General features: G+C 45.1%; 1 protein-coding gene across 5 annotated transcripts in view; it reads left to right on the top strand.

The window, feature by feature from the left end:
• hmgcll1 (3-hydroxymethyl-3-methylglutaryl-CoA lyase-like 1) overlaps positions 1-23,114 on the top strand; it is a 114,838-nt gene that overhangs the window by 69,947 nt on the left and 21,777 nt on the right. For 2 of the 5 annotated variants that reach the window (XR_009514359.1, XR_009514360.1), the window contains exon 8: positions 20,937-21,015. The exons of 2 other annotated variants lie outside the window; for them this stretch is intronic. The gene's annotated coding sequence lies outside the window, so the exon portion shown is untranslated. Of the gene's footprint in view, positions 1-20,936; positions 21,016-23,114 lie in introns of those variants that run through there. One more of the 5 variants, XM_059982090.1, reaches the window with a different exon arrangement.

The raw sequence follows: 23,114 nt of genomic DNA, 5'->3' as shown, positions 1-23,114 counted from the left end.
ACACATTTCAATGGAATTTTACAATGATAATATTGAGATGATGATACGAGAGTCTCAGTTTACATAAACAACTAGCAAAGAACTGCAGAAGTAAAGGTCTGGATATCCTTAGTTCTAACTCTACAAATACTTTCTTGTGTATTTGTTACTCAAATTCTGAATTGAAGCCTGGAGTTAAAGAACTGGAAGATTAGTGGAATATTTTGTTTGACAGATATTAGAAGCATGCAAAAGCCTGAAAGCACATACCACCAGTCTCATGACTAGTTTCCATCCCACTGTTATCAGACCATCGATTGCATCTCTAGTATGATAAGATAGACTTTTGACCCACAATCTACCCTGCTGTGATCTTCAACTTTATTGTTCATCTGCACTGCACTTTCTCTGTATCATAGAACATAGAAAATTACAACACAGTACTGGCCCTTCTGCCCATGATGTTGTGCCAACATTTTAACCTACTCCAAGATCAGTCGAACCCTTCTGTCCAAAATGACCCTCTTTCAGTAAGACTGCCTTAATTTATGAGTTCCTAATGTATCTGCCTCTATCGCCACTTCTGGTAGCACATTCCACGCAACCACCATCCTCTGAGTAGAAAGAATTTATCTTTGACATACCCTGTACTTTCCTCCATTCACCTTGAAATTATGCCCCCTCATATTAGTTAATTCCACTCTGGGCTATCTACTTGATTTATGCCTTGTATCATCCTACATACTTCTATCAAGTCATCTGTGATCTTCCTTCGCTCCAAAGAGAAAAGCCATAACTCACTCAACCTCTCCTGATACGACGTGCTCTCCAATCCAGGCAGCATCCCAGTAAATCTCCCATAGAGCATCTCCAAAGCTTCCACATCCTTCCTATAATGAGGCGACCAGAACTGAACACAATATTCCAGTTACACTTTGTTCTGCATTCTTTTTATTAGACCACTAGACATAGGAGCAGAATTAGGCCTTTTGGCCCATCGAGTCTGCTCTGCCATTTGATCTAATATCCCTCTCAACCCCATTATTTTACCTTCTCCCTGTAACCTTTGACACCCATACTAATCAAGAACCTATCAATCTTTGCTTTAAATATACCCTTTTGTCATTTGCCTTCATTTTTAGGTTGGCATAATTGCACTGAGGAATTGCTGTAATGTGCTGGTTCCCACAGAATATTGTTTTAACTTGTACTACATCAATGCATGGTGTAACGATTTGATCTGTATGAACAGTATGCAAGACAAGCTTTCCATCGCGGCACATGTGACAAAAATAAGTCAGCACCAATATCTCTTAATGTCTGCCAGCCAGACTTTTGCATGCCCAAAGGCAGTCATGAATTAAAAAAAGAATTGCAAATGCTAGAAATTTAAAATATGAATAGAAAATGCTGCAGAGAAAGAGTCCATTTCAAGTTTAATTGTCATACAGCCATCCACATGTATACAGCTAAACAAAACAGCGTTCCTCTGGGGTCAGGGTGCATAACACAGTACATACCGTCATACACAGCACATACAGTTACAAAGGCACATACACTCACAAAGTAATATTCACACAAGCCTGAGGATTGATAGTGATTGGATGTTATCCTGGAGCCTTATGCCTGCAAGGACCAGCATGAAGTTCCTCATCTCCAACAGCCTCAAGCAATCCAACTTGTCCTCCAGGACCTGAGTTATGAAGAAGGTTCTCAGCCTGTAATGTCAACTCTTTATTCCTTTCCATAGATGCTGCCCAAACTGCTGAGTTGCTCCAGTGTTTGGTGTGTGTTACACTGCATTTCCGGCATCTGCAGATTCTCGTGTGTTTATTAAGTGCTGGAAATAAATCTACAGGAGGAGAAACAGAGGTGATATATTTCAGGGTGAAGGCACTTCATCAGAACAGGGAAGGGGACAGAAGAAAGGTGTAAGCCTGGAGTAATTTGGGTGACCATGGCAATGAGCTGGAAACAAGGTGAGTGGATGGGGACAGATAGAGAGTGAAAGCGCAGATAAAAGAACAGAGAATTTAGTGGCAGCTACAAAATTCAGAGCAGGAAGACCGAAATCAAGTTAACTTGTATGATACAGTAATAAATCCTGGAGGCTGCAATGAGCCCAGACAGAAGATAAGGTGCTTATTAGGAGATATTTATCAGTAGCATGGCATATGCAGGACACTTAACATCGTCAATAATCTCTCCCATTCGTCCAGCAACCTCTTTGACCATCCCCCCCCCCCCCCCCCCCCGTCCATTAGGCAGGAGGCACTGTAGCATTAGGACAAGGACTGATAAGATGGAAAACAGCTTCTCCCCCCAGGCCGTGAGACTACTAAACTGCCACCTCACAGGACTCATCACGTGTGAAGTGCCAGCAGGGTTTACTCCGATTCGACTTGTGTTGTAAATGCACTATTTATTTATTCATTTATTTATGGTAATGTTACTTTATGTGTTATGTGTGTGAGTTAGATATGTTGTACTGTTCTATCTTGGTCCAAATGACATTGCTTCATTTCGTGGTACAGTATATATTTATACAGTTGAAATGACTAACTTAAAATTGGCATTCTGTCAAGCTTGTGTTGGGCCTCATTGCAACACTGTTAGAAGCAACAGACTGATAAGTCAGAGTGGGAATAAGATAGAGTAACAAGTAATATTGGAACATAGAATATTACAGTACAGTATAGGGCCTACAGCCCAGAATGTTGTGCCAAATTCTTAACCTATTCTGAAATTGAACTCTTATGTAAATGTTCAAAGTTAAAGATAAACATCAGCTTTATTTGTCACACTGTAGTGGTGTGCTACACGCAGCACTAAAATAACGACACGGAGTCGGTAAACTGTAGTTAAAGAAGATTTTATTCGAACTTCACAGCCTTGCTTTAAAGCCTCCCTGATCCCGCCCTCCCCGGGCGCGGATGCTGTAGGGGGCACATACTCACAATCCCCCGCAGGCTTTTCCCTTTGTTGCTGAAGCAGACCTGGTGCCCTTTTGGGACTGGCCTTTGTGCCGGCGTGCTGGCTATTTGTGAGCCGGTTTGAGTGTGCTAGGAAGTGGGTCGCCACATAACCCCCCCCCCCCCAGAACCGGCGATACACCCCCCAATTTCCACAGTCTGGGCCGGACCCTGTTTGGGAGGTCGGCCTCTGCACCGCGGTGCCGGAAACTCGACCGGTTGCGCCACATCCACATGGGCCGGTTTGAGTCGGTCCACTGTGAAAACCTTCTCTCTCTCCCCAACGTCCAGCACGGACGTGGACCCGTTGTTCCCGAGCACTGTAAACGGCCCCTCGTAGGGCCGTTGCAGTGGTGGCCGATGCCGGCCCATTCGTACAAACACAAACTTACAGTTCTGCAGGTCTTTGGGTACGCAGGTCGGGTTCTGCCCATGCTGCGAAGTGGGTATGGGGGCCAGGTCACCGAGCCTCTCGTGTAGTCTGCCCAGGACTGCTGCGGGTTCTTCCTCTTGCCCCCTTGGGGCTGGTATGAACTCCCTGGGGACGACCAGGGATCGGACACCTTCGTGAACGTAAAGGTAAGCGGCTTGTGGTCTGTGAACACGGTGAAGGGTCTACCTTCTAAGAAGTACCTGAAATGCCGGATTGCCAGGTATAGTGCCAACAGTTCCCGGTCAAAAGCACTGTTTTTGAGCTTGGGTGGCCGCAGGTGTTTGCTGAAAAACGCCAGGGGTTGCCAGCGACCCGCGATGAGTTGTTCCAGCACCCCACCGACTGCCGTGTTAGATGAGTCCACTGAGGATGGTAGGGACGTCCATTCTGGGGTGCACTAGCATCGCGGCGTTCGCCAAGGCTTATTTGGTTTTAATGAAAGCGGCGGCAGACTTCTCGTCCCAGGTAATGTCCTTGCCCAGACCCGACATCAGGGTGAACAGGGGGCGCATGATCCAGGCAGCTGAAGGGAGGAAGCGGTGGTAGAAATTGACCATACCTACGAATTCCTGAAGGCCTTTGATTGTGGTGGGTCGGGGGAAATAGCGGACCGCGTCTACCTTAGCGGGCAGAGGTGTTGCCCCGTCTTTAGTAATCCTGTGTCCCAGGAAGTCGATGGTGTCGAGCCCAAACTGGCATTTGGCCGGGTTGATTGTTAGACCGTACTCACTCAGTCGGGCATAGAGTTGACGGAGGTGGGACAGATGCTCCTGATGACTGCTGCTGGCTATGAGGATGTCGTCCAAATAGATGAATGTGAAGTCCAGGTCGCATTCCACCGCGTCCATTAACCGCTGGAATGTCTGTGCGGCATTCGTCAGGTCGAACGGCTTGCGGAGGAACTCGAAAAGGCCGAACGGGGTGATGAGAGCCGTTTTGGGGATGTCGTCCGGATGCATCGGGATTTGATGGTATCCCTGGATGAAGTCTGCCTTGGAGAAGATCTGTGCGCCATGAAGGTTTGCCACAAAGTCCTGAATGTGCGGCACAGGGTAGCGGTCCGGTGTGGCAGCCTCGTTCAGCCTGCAGTAGTCGCCGCACGGTCTCCAGCCCCCTGTCGCTTTGGGCACCATGTGCAGTGGGGAGGCCCATGGGCTGTCGGACCGCCGTATGATCCCCAATTCCTCCATTCTCTTGAACTCTTCCTTCGCCAGTCGGAGCTTGTCCGGGGGAAGCTGCCGAGCACGGGCGTGGAGGGGTGGTCCCTGGGTCGGGATGTGGTGCTGTACGCCGTGTCGGGGCATGGCCGCTGTGAACTGCGGTGCTAGAACTGATGGGAAATCCGCCAGGACCCTGGTGAAGTCGTTGTCGGACAGCGTGATGGAGTCGAGGTGAGGGGCTGGCAACTGAGCTTCACCCAGGGAGAACGTCTGAAAGGTCTCGGCGTGGACCAGTCTCTTCCTGGGCAGGTCGACCAGTAGGCTGTGAGCCCGAAAAAAATCCGCTCCCAGGAGCGGTTGGGCTACGGCGGCCAGTGTGAAGTCCCACGTGAACTGGCTGGAGCCGAACTGTAGCTGCACCATACCAGTGCCATAGGTCCTTACTGTGCTGCCGTTCATGGCCCTCGGGGGCGGGGACGCGGTGCCCTGTTGCAGGTGTCGTAACTCGTCAGAGGTAAGATGCTGATCTTGGCACCGGTGTCGACCAAAAAATGGCATCCCGATCTCTTGTCCCACACATACAGGAGGCTATCCCGATGGCCAGCCGCCGTAGCCATCAGCGGTGGCTGGCCCTGGCGTTTCCCGGGAACTTGCAGGGCGGGCTACAGTGGTGGGCTTCTGCACCCCACTGCTGGTGGTAGAAACACCATTGTTCGTTGGGCCCCCCACCCCTGCCCCTGGGGTTAGCGGGCTCTGTGGCCGGGCCTGGACTGGTTTGCTGCTGGGAGCGTGGCTGGGAGATCTGTGCGATGGACGCCCCACTCACCTTCTTGGCGTTCCACAGCAAGTCCACCCAGGCTGCCACCTTCCGGGGGTCACTGAAATCCACATCGGACAGCAGCAGGTGTACATCCTCAGGCAGCTGCTCCAGGAATGCCTGCTCAAACATGAGGGGTGTGTGTCCGTCGGCCAGAGACAACATCTCATTCATTAAAGCCGATGGAGGTCTGTCCCCCAAGCCATCCAGGTGCAGTAAATGGGCAGCCCGCTCGCGCCGTGAGAGTACGAAAGTCCTGAAGAGCAGGGCTTTGAATTCCGTGTACTTGCTGTCCGCTGGGGGAGACTGTACGAACTCCTCAACCTGGGCCGCTGTGTCCTGGTTGAGGGAGCTCACCACGTAGTAGTAACGTGTGTCCTTTGAGGTTATCTGCCGAACGTGGAATTGGACTTCTGCTTGCTGGAACCATAGGTGAGGTCGCAGCGTACAGAAGCTTGGCAGTTTTAACGAAACCGCATGAACAGATGCGGCATTGGTCACCTCCGGTCCAAAAATCGTTTGGACCGTCGGGGTCACCAATTGTAGCGGTGTGCTACACGCAGCGCTAAAATAACGACACAGAGTCGGTAAGCTGCAGTTAAAGAAGATTTTATTCGAACTTCACAGCCTTGCTTTATAGCCTCCCTGATTCCGCCCTCCCCAGGCGCAGATGCTGTCGGGGCACGTACTCACAATCCCCCGCAGGCTTTTCCCTTTGTTGGTGAAGCAGACCTGGCACCCATACGCCGTTGGAATGTGGGAGGAAACTGGTGCACCCAGAGGAAACCCATACTGTCACAGGGAGAGTGTATAAATTCCTTACAGACAACTATGGGAATTGAACCTGGGTCACTAGTGCTATAAAATATTGGGCTAACTGCTACCTTACTGTGCCACGCTGCTCATTCTGCAGTAGTTAGCACAATGCTTTACAGTGCCAGCTGTAAGACTGGGGTTCAATTCCTGCCACTGTCCGTAAAATGCTTGTATGTTCTCTCCATGACTGTGTGGGTTTCCTCCAGGTGCTTCGGTTCCCTTTCACATCCCAAAAACGTACAGGTTAAGGTTAGTAAGTTGTGGGCATGCTATGCTGAATGATCCTGAGAATGAAAGGGTTAATTGTATGAGGAATATTTGATGGCTCTGGGCCTGTACTTGCTGGAGTTTAGAAGAATGGTGGGATCTCATTGAAACGGATTGAATATTGAAAATTCTAGATGGAATCAATGTGGAGAGGATGTTCATTACAGTGGGGGTGGGGTGGGGTGTCGGATCAAAGGCTACTGACTTTAGAACAGAGTTCAGGAGGAATTTCTTCAGCCAGAGGGTAGTGAATCTGTGGAACTCTTTGCTACAGACTGCTGTGGAGGCCAAGTCACTGGTTATATTTAAAAGGGAGGTTGATGGATTCTTGATTAGTAAGGGTATGAAAGGTCACAAAAAAAAAGCAGGAGAATGGTGTTGAGAGGGATAATAAATCAGCCATGATGGAATGGTGGAGCAAATGGTGGAATGGTGGGAGCTACTCCCATTTCGTATTGTCTTAAGACATTTGCAGACTGACCCTGGTATATTTTGATCTTTAACCTTTTATTCTCCATGCACTCTTGCAGTTTCTCCCACTCACCCACACAATGGGGATAATTTAGAGTGGCAAATTGACACACGGAGGAGAATGTACAAACTCCACTCAGACAGCTGGTGAGCAGGATTGAACCTGGGGTGCTGCAGTTGTGAAGCAGCAGCTCTACCAGTAGCACCATTGTGCTGCAGTGCTCCTGATCCTGAGTTACTTAACGGAGGTGTTAATTAACCAGCTACCAGCGTCTCTTCCTTTGTAATGTACATCAGACAAAGCTCAACAGCTAGGGGTATTCTCTCTCATTGTGCTGTGAATACTTATTGGAAATCTCCAGGACAAAGTCCAGTGATCCTGGCCAGCTGTCAACATCTGGCAATGATAAAGATTCATAAAATGCCCGAAGCCCATTACTTTCCGTTCTAAATTTGATTAAATCCATTTTTTTGTAAAAGCAAACAACAGCTTCCGAATCCTTTCAGAAGAGAAACAATGAGAAATTTGTTTTTTTTAATTTAATGGGGCTGCACAATAGTACAGCAGTAAGAGTAATGCTGTTGAGGTGCCACCAACCCGGGTTCAGTTGCGCCACTGTCTGTAAGTAGCTCGTACACTGTCTCCGTGACCACATGGGTTTTTTCCTGCTGCTCTGGCTTCCTCCCGCACTCCAAAGGTGTACGTGTTAGGAGGTTAGGTGGTGTAATGGGTGTCCAGGGCCCGTCACAGTGCTGTAACTTTAAATAAGTAAATACATTTTCAAATATATGAAGACACACCATATTGATATAAAAAGATTGTCTAAAAGACTAAAAGGTTATGGAGGCTGAGAATCTCTAAGTATTAGAAGGCAAAGTTCTGTGGTGCAGCTGCATCAGCCCTGGCTTTGATCCTGACCTCCATTGCTATATGTGTGGAGTTTGCACGCTTCTCTTTGTGCCCACATGGATTTCCTCTGGGTCCCTCCTACATCCCAAAGGTTGATCACTGTAAAATGTCATCAAGGTGTGGATGAATGGTGGAACAACTTTATTCACCATGTACATTTACATGTATTAGGAATTTGCTGTGGTGTGTTGGTCAGGACACAATATGCAACAAAAACAAAATTCAACAATGATAAAGTAGAAAGAATTATATGAAAATGAAGTTAGAACCTGAGAGGAGATGATGAAAATGTGGGGAAAGTAACACAGGATTAGTCGCATGTTAGTCATGTCCTGAATGCTGAGGGTCCTTAGTGTTAGTCAAGAGAAGAAGGCATGTCCTGAATGGAACTTAAGCAATGGATATTCTTTTATGGCACTGCTTCTTGATGCTGTCCTCAATGGTGAGGAGTTTTGTGCCCATGATGGAGCTGACTAAGTCTAGAACCTTCCGAAGTCCCTCGTGATCCTGTTCATTGAAGCCACCATACCACACTGTGATGTAATCAGTCAGAATACTCTTCACTGTACTCTGATAATAAATTTTACTTTGAACTGTTTGAACTACAGAAATCTGTCAGAGTTTGGTGACTTACCAACTCCCCACAAGCACCAAATAAAGTAGAGCTGCTGGCATGGTTTCTTTGTGAGTGCATCAGTATGTTGGGCCCAGGATAGCTCCTCTGAGATGTTGATGTCCAGGAACTTGAAGTTGCATATCTCACATTGGTCTCATTAGCCACCTCAAGAACCCCAAAAATAGGGTGGGAGGAAGTCAAACCTGATGCCAAAGGACTGCCTGAGAAGAAACAGAAGGCAAACTTTGTACTAAATGGCCTTGAACTTGGATCTTTTTACAGTGTCGTCCAGGGCAAGTGGAAAATAACTTCATTTCTAGGTTTAAAGTTTAAGTTCAAGTTTATTTTTGACTGAGCCACACACATGAATACAGCCAAATGAAATTGCATTCTTCCAAAGCCAAGGTGCAAAACCTAGATTCAGCAGTCACACACAGCACTAAGCATGTATAGTGCAAATAGCTGCGATAGCAGAAACACACACAGTCACAGATTTTGCCCAAATCCCTCAGTGTTGTGGCCTGTAGATGGATGGTGCATGGGCTGTTGACCTGGAGCCAGGTTTCTGCAAAAACAAGCTTGTGGCAGTCCTCAACATGTTAGTACGGCTGCAGACAAATGCAATCCAGCTTGGATCACCCACCAAATGCACACTGGAGAGGCTCGCCCTCAATCCAGCACTGACTCCAGCATGCCACACCTCTGCTCTCTTCAACACTGCTTCTGGCATTTCCACCCCTGGGCAACTGCAACTGTTCTGTTACCCTCCTGATCTGTGCCTCCGAGATGAGGGAAGAGCTTTAGAAAGGATTTACAAGATGAATCACTTGACATGGTCTTTCCAAACTTAGACCGCCACTTGCAGCCACAGTATTTATGTGGCTGGTTTAGTTAAGTTTCTGGTCAACAGTGACTCAACTACTCACTCCCACTCTGTGTGTGTCCACAGTGTTACGAAATCCTCCACAATCTCGAGGCAAAAATACTGTGGCAGTCTATAGTGCGAACAGACGCTGCTGGAAATCTCAGTCAGGCAATTTTTATCTGTGCAGTTTTGACTATGTCACGTTTCTCACCCTGGACCCAGTTCCCATTTCCTGATGCAACTCAGCTCTTTAAGGATAAACACAAGAGATTCTGTGGGTGCTGGAAGTACAGAGCAACATGCACACATTGCTGGAGGAATTCAACAGGACTGCATCTATGGAGAGGAGGAAACAGACAACATTTCGGGCTGAGACCCTTCATTAGGACTGGGAAGGAAAGGTCAGAAGCCAGGATAAGAAGCTTGGGGAGGGAAAGGAGTCCAAGCTGGCAGATGATAGGTGACACACACAAAATGCTAGGGGAGCTCAGCAGGCTAGGCAGCATCTATGGAAAAGAATGAACAGTCTATGTTTCGGGCCAAAACCCTTAATCAGGACCTGTGCGTTACTTAGTATATCCAGCGTCTGCAGGTTTTCTCGTGTAGGTGATAGGTGGGACTAGATGAGGGAGGAGGTGGGTGGCTATGGGAGGGAGGGATGAATTGAGAAGCTGGGAGGTGGGAAGAAAAGGAAAAAGCTGAAGAAAAAGGAAACTGGTAGGAGAGGAGAGTGGACCTTGGGAGAAAGGGAAGAAGGAGGGGCACCAGATTTGGCAAGATATTATATTTTACTTGGACAGGTACATGGATAAAGATTAAGATTAGCTTTATTTGACACATCGAAACATACAGTAACATTCTTCTTTTCTGTCAACCAAGACAGTCCGAGGATGTGCTTGGGGCAGCCCACAAGTGTCCCTCCACAATTTTGTTACTCAGCACTTTAAGGATCATGTTGGGATAGAAATGAGCAAAAAAATCTGTGTAAAGATTTCAGTTAATATATTTATAGTGATTTATTGTTTTGCCATAGCATGATTACCATAGTAACTACTTTTAAACAGTGGGTGAATAATTAATGATTTCTCTCTTCTGTTAAAGACAGGCTGATTCATTATTTTAATTTTATCACTTGACTAGAGCAAGGGAATGGTCTGAGGTCTGAGGTGCCACACATGACATGAAAGTCCTTCCATAGAAACACAGTTTTTTTTAACATATGAGGAGTGTTTGATGACTCTGGGCCTGTTCTTGCTGGAGTTTGGAAAAATGAGGGGGATCTCATTGAAAGCTATCAAATATTGAAAGGCCTAGACAGAGTGGTTGTGGAGAGGATGGTGGGGGAGCCTAGGACCTAGGGGCATGGCCTCATAATAGAAGCATGCCCCTTTAGAACAGAGGTGAGGGGGAACATTTTCAGCCAAAGGGTGGTGAGTCTTTGGAAGCCATTGCCACAGACAACTTTGGAGGTGAAGTCTTTGGATGTATTTAAAGTGGAGGTTGATAGGTTCTTGATTAGTAAAGGCATCAAAAATTACAGGGAGAAGGCAAGAGAATGGGGTTGAGAGGAATAATAAATCAGCCACAATGGAGTGGTGGAGTAGACTCGGTGGGCTGAATGGCCTCATTCTACTCCTATGCCTTGTGGATCATTGTCAGATGTAGCTCTTGATACTGAGGGAGATGCCATATGTGGCATGGACATGCAGTCAAAGTCAGATTTATTATCATATGTCTGTGAATCCGAGGCCAAGGACTGGAGGCACAGCAGCATCATGTCCTAAGGTTAGAGTCTTGTTTGTATGTGAGTGGGTAACTAGGTGGGAGGGGCAGCGTGCCGAGCAGCGTGGGCAGGCTATATTAGCGTCGGAAGGTGTAGTGATGCTTATAGGCTGCTCCCAGCACCTCCTTGGTTGTAAACACAAGCCATGCATTTCACTGTATGTTTTGATGTACGTGTGACAAATAAAATTAAACTGCATCTTAATCTAAATCTGTATCTGATTCTGAATCTGAAACTGTATCCATATCTGTGTCTGTACTTGAATCTAAATCTAAACCTAACTCTGAATCCACAGTGTTGATAAAAAGTATTCACCCCCTTGGAAGCTTTCATGTTTTATTGTTTTACAATATTAAATCAAAGTAGGTTTAATTTGGCTTTTTTGACACTGTTAAACAGAAAATGACTTTCATATCCATGTGAAAACAGATCTCTACAAAGTGATTTAAATTCATTACAAATATAAAACACAAAACAATCGGTTGCACAAGTATCCACCCCTTTAACATGACTCACCAAATCATCAGTGGTGCAGCCAATTGGTTTTAAAGATCACAGAATTAATTAAATGGAAATCACCTGTGTACAATCAAGGTGTTTCAATTAATTATAGTAAAAATACACCTGTGTCTGAAAGCTCCCACTGCTGGTGAGTCAGTATCCTGGCAAAAACTACACCATGATGAGAAAAGATCACTCTAAGTAACTCTGCAAAAAGGTCATTGAAAAGCACAGTTCAGGAGATGAATACAGGAAAATTTCCAAGTCACTGAACATCTCTTGGAGTACAGTTAAGTCAATCATCAAGAAATATAAAGAATATGGCAGAACTGTAAATCTGCCTGGAGCAGGATATCCTCAAAAACTGAATGTGCGAGAAGGGAACTAATGAAGGAGGCCAGCTAGAACCCTATGACAACTCTGGAGGAGTTACAAGCCAAGATCGGAGAGACTGTTCATACAACAACTGTTGCCCACGTGCTTCACCAGTCGCAGCTTTATGGGACAGTGGCAAAGAGAAAGCCACTGTTGAAAAAGCTCACATGAAATCCTGGCTAGAGTTTGCCAGAATGCATGTGGGGTCTCTGAAGTTAGCTGCAAGGAAGTTCTGTGTTCTTGTGAAACAAAAATCGAGCTTTTAGGCCATCAGACTAAATGTTATGTTTGCCGTAAGACAAACATCATCACACATCATCCCTTCCATGAAGCATATTGGTGGCTGCATCACGCTGTAGGGATGCTTCACTGCAGAGGCCTTGGAAGGTTTGTGAAGGTAGAGGGCAAAATAAATGCAGCAAAATACAGGGAAATCCTGTAGGAAAACCTGCAAGAAAACTGAGACTTGGAAGATTTGTTTTCTAGCAAGATAATGACCCCAAGTATAAAGCCAAAGCTACCCAGGAATGGCTTAAAAACAACAAAGTTTCTGTCCCAGAGTGGCTAGATCAGGGCCCAGACCTTAATCCAATTGAGATTTTGTGGCTGGATTTGAAAAGAGCTGTTCACTCACAATCCCCTTGCAATCTGACAGAACTTTTAAAGAAGAATGGGAAATTGCCGTGTCCATATATGCAAATCTCATAGAGAACCATCCACGTAGACTCCAGGCTGTATCTGCTGCCAACGGTGCATTTACTAAATACTGACTTGAAGGGGGTGAGCAGTTATGCAATCAATTATTTTGTGTTCAATAGTTTTAATAAATTTAGACCAATTTGTAGAAATTTGTTTTCACTTTGATTTTTGTTCTTTGTTGATCAGTGTCAAAAAAGTCATATTTAATCCACTGTGATTCAATATTGTAAAACATGAAAACTTACAAGTGGGGTGAATACTTTTTATAGTCACTGTGTATCTGTATCAGAATGCACAGGGTGTTATGACTTTACTTGCAAGCAGCATCACAGGTGCACAGCGTCAAATGAGCTGCATTCACAGTGAAAACATCAATTAAACAATATAAATAATTCAAGAAGAGCACAATTAGAACATGAAAGACTGCCCCCTTTGCGGTGCCAAGTGGTTATAGTGTTGCAGTTCAGAGGCAATGTTTAGGCTTTTGTCAGTTAGTTCAAGAATTGAATGGTTGAGGTAGCTGTTCTTGGACCTGCTGGTGTGGGACTTCAGGCTTCTGCATCTCCTGCCCAATGGTAGCTGCGAGATGATGGTGGTGATCTTTGACGATGGATGTTGTCATCTTAAGGTGCTAAGTGAGGCTGGAAGGAGTACAAGCTGGCAGATCATACAGTCATAGAAAAGTACAACACATGAGCAAGTCATTCTGCCCATCTAGTCCGTGCCATACCATTTAAACTGATCTCCCACTGATCTACACCTTCCATACCTCTACCATCCACGTACCTATCCAAACTTCTCTTAAACATTGAAATCAAGCTCGCGTGCACCACTTGCACTGAAGGCTCATTCCACACTCCCACAAGCCTGTGAGTGGAGACATTTACGCTCATGTTCCCCTTTAAACTTTTCATCTTTCTCCTTTAACCCATGACTTCTAATCGTAGTGCTATCCAACCTAAGTAGAAAAAAACTGCTTGGATTTACCCTATCAATACCCCTCATAATTTTATATATCTTTATCAAATCTCCTTTCGGTCTTCTACGTTCCAAGGAAGAGCAAAAGGATAAGACATGAGAGAATAGGACCAATCAAAAGTGACAATGGAAAAGTGTATGGAACTGGAGGAGATAGCAGAGGTTCTTAATGAATACTTTGCTTCAATATTCACTACGGAAAAGGACCTTCGCGATTGTAGCGGTTACTCACAGTGGACTGAAATACTTGAGCATGTAGATATTAAGAAAGAGAATGTGCTGGAGCTTTTGGAAAGCATCAAATTGGATAAGTCTCCAGGACCAAACAAGATGTAAATGAGGCTACAGTGGGAGGTGAGGGAGGAGATTGCTGAGACTCTGGCAATGATCTTTGCATCATCAGTGGGGATGGGAGAGGTTTCAGGGGGTTGGAGATGTTGTTCCTTTATTCAATAAAGGGAGTAGAGATAGTCCAGGAAACTACAGACCAGTGAGTCTTACTTCAGTCGTTGGTAAGCTGATGGAAAAGATCTTGAGAGGCAGTATTTATGAATATTTGGAGAGGCATAATATGATTAGGAATAGTCAGCATGGATTTGTCAAAGGCAGGTCATGCCTTACGAGCCTGATTGAATTTTTTGAGGACGTGACTAAACACATTGATGAAGGAAGAGCAGTAGATGTAGTGTTGGCATTTGATAAGGTACCCCATGCAAGACTATTGAGAAAGAAGGGAAGCGTGGGATCCATGAGGATCTTGTTTTATAGATCCAGAATTGGCTTGCCCACAGGTGTGCCTCAAGGATCTGTTCTCCATGATTTTTATAAATGACCTGGATGAGGAAATGGAGGGATAGGTTAGTAAATTTGTTGATGACGCAAAGGTTGGGGGTGTTGTGGATAGTGTGGAGGGCTGTCAGAGGTTACAGTGGGATGTCGGTAGGATGCAATACTGGGCTGAGAAGTGACAGATGGTGTTCAACCCAGATAAGTGTGAGGTGGTTCATTTTAGAAAGTCAAATATGATGGCAGAATATAGTATTAATGGTAAGACTCTTGGCAGTGCGGAGGATCAGAGGGATCTTGGTGTCCAAGTCCATAGGACACTCAAAGCTGCTGTTTAGGTTGACTCTATGGTTAAGAAGGCATACAGTACATTGGCCTTCATCAAGCATGGGATTGAGATTAAGAGCTGAGAGGTAATATTACAGCTATATAGGACCCTGGTCAGACTCCACTTGCAGTACTGTCCTCAGTTCTGGTCACCTCACTACAGGAAGGATGTGGAAGCTATAGAAAGGGTGCAGAGGAGATTTACAAGTACGTTGCCTGGATTGGGGAGTATGTCTTATGAGAATAGGTAAGTTTTTTACGCAGAGAGTGGTGAGCGTGTGGAATGGGCTGCTGGCGATAGTGGGGGAGGCAGATACAATTGGGTCTTTTAAAAGACTTGCACAGGTACATGGAGCTTAGAAAAATAGAGGGCTATAGGTAACCCTAGGTAATTTCTAAAGTAAGTACATGTTCAGCACAGCATTGTGGGCCAAAGGGCCTGTATTGTGCTGTACGTTTTCTATGTTTCTAACCTGTGACACCACTTCAAATGAATTATGGACCTGTATTCCTAGATCCCTTTGTTCTACCACACTCCTCAGTGCCCTGCCATTCACTGCGTAAGACCTGCCCTAGTTGATTCTACCAAATTGCAACACCTCACACTTGTCTGCATTACATTCCATCTGCATTTTCACAGCTCATTTTTCCAGCTGATCTAGATCCTGTTGCAAGCCATGATGGCCTTCCTCGCTGTCCACTGCACCCCAATCTTGGTGTCATGCACATTGTTCATGTAAATTACAAACAACAAAGGACACAGGACTGATCCCTGCAGCACACCACTAGTCACAAGCCTCCAGTCACAGAGGGGCAACCACCTACTCTCATTCTCTGGCTTCTCCCACAAAGCCAATGTCAAATCCAATTTACTACTGCCTCTTGAATGCCAAGTAATTGAACTTTCTTGGCCAACCTTCCATGTGGGTCATTGTCAAATGAGTTGCTGATGTCCATGTAAAGGACATTCACTGTCTTGTTTTCATCAACTTTCCTGGTAACTTCCTCAAAAATCTCTAAGATTGGTTATACACAAACTACCACGTACAAACCCATGCTAACTATTCCTAATCAGTCCTGTCTATTCAAATTCCCATAAAGCTGGTGCCTTGGAATACCTTCCAATAACTTTTCTACAATTGACGTCCGACTCACTGGCCTATAAATTCCTGATTTATTTTTTAGTGCCTTTCTTAAACAGTGGAACAACATTGGTATCCTCCAATCCTCTGGCACCTCTCATCTGTAGCTAAGGATGATTTAAATACGTCTGCTATGGTCCTGAAAACTTTTGCACGTGCCTCCTTCAGGATCTGAGGGAATACCTTGTCAGGTCCTGGGGATTTTTCCATCCTAATTTCCCTCAAGATAGCAAACACCTCCTCCTCTGTAATCTCAAAAGTCCATGAATTGATGGCTGTTTTGCCTCACTCTGCATTTAAAACCTCCCCCATCTCTTTTGGCTCCATTCTCATCCTCCAGAGGATCAACTTTGTCCCTTGCAATCCTTTTGTGCTTAATATATCTCCAGACTTCCCTAGGTTCTGCTTTTCCTTGTCTGCTGAGGCAACCTTGTGCCTACTTTTAGCCTCCTTGATTTCTTTCTTAAGTGTTCTCTTACGTTTCTTATACTCCATAAGCACCTCATTTGTTCCTACCTGCCTAGACCTGCAATGCATCTCTTTTATTTTACTCAACCAGGGCCTCAATTTCTCTTGAAAACCAAGGTTCCCCGCACCTGCTATCTTTACCTTTTATTCTGACAGGATGTACAAGCTTAGTACTTACAAAATTTCACTTCTGAAGGCCTCCCACTTACCAAGTACACCTTTGCCAGAAAACAGCCTGTCCCAAACCACACTTGCCGAATCCTTTCTGAAGCCTTCAAAATTGGGCTTTCTGCAAATTAGAATCTCAACCCACAGGCCAGACCTATCTTTTGCATATTTACGTTGAAACTAATGGCATTGTGATCCTTAGGTTCAAAGTCTTCTGTTACTTGCCTGTCTCATTCCCTAATAGCAGGCAAGTAGCACACACTCTCTTGTTGGGACTTCTATGTACGGATTGAGGAAACTTTCCTGAACACATTTGACAAGCTCTATCTCATCTAGTCCTTTTACCGTATGGGTTCTCAGTCAATATGTGGAAAGGTAAAATCACTTACTCTGGCAACCTTGTGTTTCTTGCAATATTCTGCAAACTTTCTACCTCTAAATGCCTTGGATTTTTGGGTGGTCTGTGATATAACCCCATAACTGTGGTCATACCTTTCTTATTACTCAGTTCCACCATAGCACCTCACTAGATGAGTTCTCCAGTTTGTCCTGGCTGTACACTGCTGTGACATTTTCCTTGACTCATAACGTCTCCCCTCCTCCTTTAATCCCTCCTGTTCTGTCGTGTTTAAGACAACGGAGCCCCAGAATACTGAGCTGTGAGTCCTGTCCCTCCTACAAACCAAGTCTCACTAATGGCTATAATATCATAATTCCAGGTGTTGATCCATGCCCTGAGATCATCTGCCTTTCCTATGATACTTCTTGCATTGAAATATATGCAGTTAAGGACAGTAATTGCACCATGCTCAACCTTTTGATTCCTGACTTTGTCACATGTCTTAAAAATGCCTGTCTGCGCATCGTCTCCACTATCTGTTCTGGCACTCTGGTCCCCATTCCTCTGCAACTCTTGTTAAACCCCACTGTGCAGCAATAGCAAACTTTCCCATTGGGATATTGGTCCCCCTCCAGTTCAGGTGCAAAGTGTCTCTTCTGTAGAGGTCCCACCTTCCCTGGAAAAGCCCATTGATCCAAACATACCCTCCCTCCTACACCAAATCACCAAATCCGTGGCTGTGTTTTAACTGTTTAATTATCCTATTTCTGGCTGCACTAGCATGCAGCACAAATAGCAGTCCTGAGATCATAACCCTGGAGATCCAGCCCTTTAACTTAGCACCTAACTCGCCATACAGAACATCATAACTTGTTCTACATGTCATTGGTATCTTCATAGACCACGACCTCTGCCTGTTCACTCTCCCACTTTAGAATGCTGTGGATATGATCAAGATATCCTGGACCCTGGTACCCGGGGGGGGGGGGGGGGCAACATTATCATCCAGAAATCTTGTTCTCACCCACAGAACCTCCTATCCATTCCTCTAAACAATGAGTCACCTATCAATACAGCTCACTTTTTCTCCCCCCCCCCACCTTCCCTTCTGAGTCTTAGAGCCCAATCCAATGCCAGAGACCTGAGAAATGTGACTTTCTTCTGCTAGATCATTCCCCAATCTCCCCCCCCCCCCAACCAACAGTATCCAAAGTGATGTACCTGTTGTTGAGGGGGATGGCCACAGAGGCATTGACTGTTTAATCCCTTTCTCCTTTCTGAATGTCACCCAATTTCTTGTGCCCTGCATTTTGGGATTTTGGGTGTAACATCCTCTCTCTATGTCCTATCTATCACCCACTCAGCTTCTCAAATGATCTGGAGTTCATCCGTAAGACAATGAGAGGCGACGGTAATGCATTTTGGAAGATTAAGTCTGCACCTCTTCCCGTTGATGGTGAGGATATGGATGTGGTGAGGACCTACAAGTACATGGGGGATGTACCTGGATGACAGAGTAGAGTGGAGCACCAACACAGAGGCTAAGTACAGGAAGGGCCAGAGTCACCTCTACTTCCTAAGAGGCTGGGGTCTCTTGGAGTACGCAAGCCTCTCCTTCGCATGTTCTACCAGTCTGTTGTCGTCAGTACAATCTTCTATGCAGTGGTGTGCTGGGGCAGTGGCATTAACACGGGTGATGCCAACAGGCTCAAGAAACTAATTAGATAGCCTGGCTCTGTTACAACAGTCAAACTGGACACACTAGAGGCTGTGGTAGAACAAAGGACCCTACGAAAAATCCTGTAAATTCTGGACAGTGTTTCTCACCCTCTGCACACCACTTTGGCTGAACAGTGGAGCACTTCTAGTAATAGACTAAGACAACTATGCTGCTCCAAAGAGCACTATATGAGGTCATTCTTGCTCTCACTCATTAGGCTCTATAATGAGTCAGCATATAGCCGGGGAAATGACTGTTTGAGGTAACTTATTTTTTATTCTTTCTATCTCTCTTCTAATATTTGTATATCTGCACTTGTAATGCTACTGTGACACTGTAATTTCCTTTGGGATCAATAAAGTCTCTATCTATCCAGTTCCAGCCCCAATTCCTCAAAGTATTCCTCCCACCATCTTATTCTGGTGTTTGCCCCCTTCCCTTCTATCCTGATGAAGGGTCGTGGCCCAAAACATTGTCTTTTTATTCCCTCCAGAGATGCTGCCTGACTTGCAGCCTTTTATGTTTGTTGTTCAGGACTTCCACCATCTGCAGAATCTTGTGTTGTAAGATATTTAACCTTTCCCTATAAATCTCTTACAAGGAATTGAGAAAATCATGTCTATCCTGATACCTATATGAATAATGTATTATGTCTAAGGACGTAGTTACAGGAAGATAACATGTTAAATGAGTGAAAGGGACCTTATACGGGGCTGCTTGTGTATGACCTTGCTGAATGAAGTTATTTAACGCTGCCATCTGCTGTTGTATCTCAGCTCCTCACAGACTCCCAGTGGAAATGACAAAGTCCTTTTTCCTAAATTATTTGTAGCCCTGGTTCAATTCACCAGCTGCATTTTCCAAAAAGAAATCAGAATCAAGTTTATTATGTTACGTACCCCGTAACTGTATCACTTTCCAGCAAAGATAGAGAGGTCTGTTGAAGTCTGATGGTACTATTTTTAACAGTATTTATTGATAAAAATACACAAAATAATATCAATGCAACAATACAGATAATATACGTCGTTAATACAAAATCTAAAAGCGCGGGTATAATAATAATCAATAAGGAATAGCTCTCTCGTTGTCTAGGGGATAATATATTGACCGATGGAAATATAAAAGTCACTGTTAGTTCTTTCAAGCTGCAGCGTTTTGGTTTGAGAGAAAGACGGGTTAAAACTTGTCCAGTCCTTTTATGATGTCAATCCTTCGAGTCGTTGGGAGTTGGTTTCCCCATTGTTAGCTAAAAGCCGTTCTTCCGTGGTAAAAGCCACCGGTTCCGGGGCAAATGGAACCAAACGCACGTGGCCTCCTCCCATCGGCTTCCGCTATTGCGGGATCGCTAGCGTTTCTTCTGGTGCGTCTGAGGGGCTGTTCCCACAGACCCTCTTTTATCCTGACTCACAGGGACTCAGATGTCAATCAGGTTGGGGTGATGCAATCCCTCCCTCAACCAGCCCACTTTGCCTGAGGGCTTCCACATAGCACAGTATTGTAATACACAAGTCCGTCTCCAAGAGACAATGGCCGTTTCCCGTAGCTTTTATATTGCCGGGGGGGGGGGGGGGGGGGGTCAAGACAATCCACACATGTCTCTCTCATTTCCTGGGTCTCCTGACCCAAATCAATAGCGATCCTGCGATTCTCACAAAGGAGGGGGCTACCCCGCACCCTTCGGCCCCTCAGAGCTGTGGTACATTCATAACAATTATCGCTGTCATTAGTCTTGAAATCACAATTACAAATATATATTTAAAAAGATTAAATAAAATTAGTGGTGCAACATGAGACCAAAAATAGTGAGTTAGTAAACATGGGTTCATTGACTGTTCAGAAATCTAATGGTGGAAGGGAAGAAGCTGTTCCTAAAATATTGTCTGTGTGTCTTCATACCCTGTTACACCTCCTCGCTGATCGTGGGAATAAGAAGAGGGCATTCCTGGTTTGTGGAAAAGCTAATTCCTTTATTTCATTGATCATCCAGCTTGCCAAAGAGCAGATACTTGGATGTCCACTGCTGCTTTGTGTGTCTATGCCGTGTTTAGAGTCCAAAATTGATTTATTTGGAATTGCGTCAAGGGTAAATAGCTCCACACCATAAACTTAATAGCTCATTTTCCCATTTCTGACGTGAGTTCCACATCAGACCTGACGTCATTCAACATTCATCACATCTTTTGGTATTGGTTTATGATCGCCACATAAACAGAAGTTTGGAGAATAACAGAGGCAGCACATTGTTGTGTTCAGCACCTCCACTTTGGGTTTTGCTGTTGATTTAGTTTCACCACGTGTAGTGAGATACAATGAAAAGCATTTGTTTTGCATCCCATCCAGACAGATCATACACCGAGGGATCAAAGAGAAAACAGAAAGCAGAATATAGTGTTGCAGCTACAGAGAAAATGTGGTGCAGGTAAAGAAATAATGTGCAAGGGTCACGATGAGGGAGAGTGGGAGTTTGAGAGTTTATCTTGAGCCTATAAGATGTCTGTTCAAGAGTTGGGTTAGAAACTGTCCTTTGAACCTGGTTTTAAGTGATTTCAGGTTACTGTATCATCTGTCCGATGGGAGGAGGGAGAAGACAATGTCTGCAGTGGGTGGGGTCCTTGATTATGTTGGCTCCTTCCCAAGGCAGTGAGAAGAATAGACAAAGTCCATAGAGGAATTACTGGATTCCAAGCTGTGACCACAACTCTTTGAAACTTCTTGTGGTCTTGGTCAGAGCTATTGTTACAGTAAGCTGTGATGCACCAGATATGATACTTCTTGTGGTGCATCTGCAACAGATAGTGAGGATCTTCAAGAACAGGCCTGACTTACTTGGCTTTTAGAGGAAGTGGAAAGAGTTTAATGACCTAACCAGGTAAGTATGGTTGTAGATTCATTCATTCATTCAACATATGAGCTACACCCTCATTCTTCCGAAGTCCAAGAAGTACAGGCCCAAGCTTTCAAATGCTCCTCATATGTTAACCCTTTCAATGGCTGGAATCATTGTTGTGAACCTCCTCAGGACTCTCTCCAATGCCAGCACATCCTTTCTTAGATAAGGAGCCCAAAACTGCTCTGAACTGTTGAGTCTGTCTTCAGGCCCCTATACTTCCTCCCTGATGGGAACAAGGAGAAGGGGGCATGTCCTGGATGGAGAGGGCCTTAATAATGGATGCTGCCTTCTTGAGGCATCGGCTTTTGAAGATAACCTCAGTGGTGGGGGAGGGTTGTGCCCCTGATGGTTTTCTTTCGATTCAGTGCATTGGAGTTTCCATACCAGACAGTGAAGCAACCAGTCACATCGCTCTCCACGGTACATCTATAGAAACCAGTTGTACTCTTTGGTGACACACCAAATTTCCTCAAACTCCAAACAAAATTTAGCCACCAGCATGCCTTCTTCAAGATTGCATCAATATGTTGAGCCCAGGCTAGATCTTCAGAGACACTGATACTTGGGACTTGAAGCTACTAACCCTTTCCACAGCTGATCCCTCTCTTGCCCTTCTTGAAGGTCATGATTAATTCCTTGGTCTTGCTGACACTGAGTGCAAGGATGCTGTTGTGACACCATTCAACCAGCTCACTCAACTAATTCACTCCCGTCCACCCGCTAGTCACCGTCTGTGCATTTGTGTGCCGGAGCTGTTTGTATTTCTGGGAAGTATTCTCACTGGTACATCACTGAGGCTGACTTCCAGTTGCTAAAGATTCCAGTCCTCCACCTCTGCTCTCAGTATAGTGAGCAGTTTTGGGCTCCTTATCTAAGAAAGAACAATTCACCTTTGGAATGTTGGAGGAAATCAGAGCACCCGGAGGAAACTCGGGTCAGAGGGAGAACATGCAAACTCCTAACAGACCACAGTGGGAATGTAGAGTGTTATGGTGAACACTCTTTGATCAGTAAGGTGCAAGTATTGCTGGTGTTGCCAGTGGCCCAGGAATTTATCTTACCAATATGGAATGGATTATTGGTACATCAGTATGGAAAACTGCATCTATCATCAAGGACCCCCACCATCCAGGCCATGCTCTCTACTTGCTGCTGCCATCAGGAAGGAGGTACAGGGGCCTTGAGTCCCATACCACCAAGCTCAGGGACAGTTATTACCCTCTGACCATCAGGCTCTTGAACCGGAGCAGATAATATCACTCACCCCAAAGCTAAACTGTTCTCACAACCTATGGACTCAGTTTCATAGAATCTTCACCTCATGTTATCAATATTTATTTATTATTTATTATTATTAGTTTGATTATTTACTGTGAATTCCCACAGTATTCCCAATACAAAGAATTTACTGTGAATTCCCAGAAGAACATAAATCTCATGGTTGTATATAGTGACATATACAGTATGAACTTTGATAATAAATTTACTTTGAACTTTGAATTACATTTGTATGTAATGTCGAAAGGTCTCGACCCAAAATGTCGACAGTACTCTTTTCCATAGATGCTGCCTGACCTGTTGAGTTCCTCCAGCATTTTGTGTGTGTTGCTCGGATTTCCAGCATCTGT

This window comes from Hypanus sabinus, chromosome 10 (assembly GCF_030144855.1).
Source record: "Hypanus sabinus isolate sHypSab1 chromosome 10, sHypSab1.hap1, whole genome shotgun sequence".
Classification (NCBI taxonomy): domain Eukaryota; kingdom Metazoa; phylum Chordata; class Chondrichthyes; order Myliobatiformes; family Dasyatidae; genus Hypanus; species Hypanus sabinus.
The sequence above is the reverse complement of the archived record's forward strand: the minus strand, read 5'-3'. Positions and strand labels throughout refer to the sequence as shown.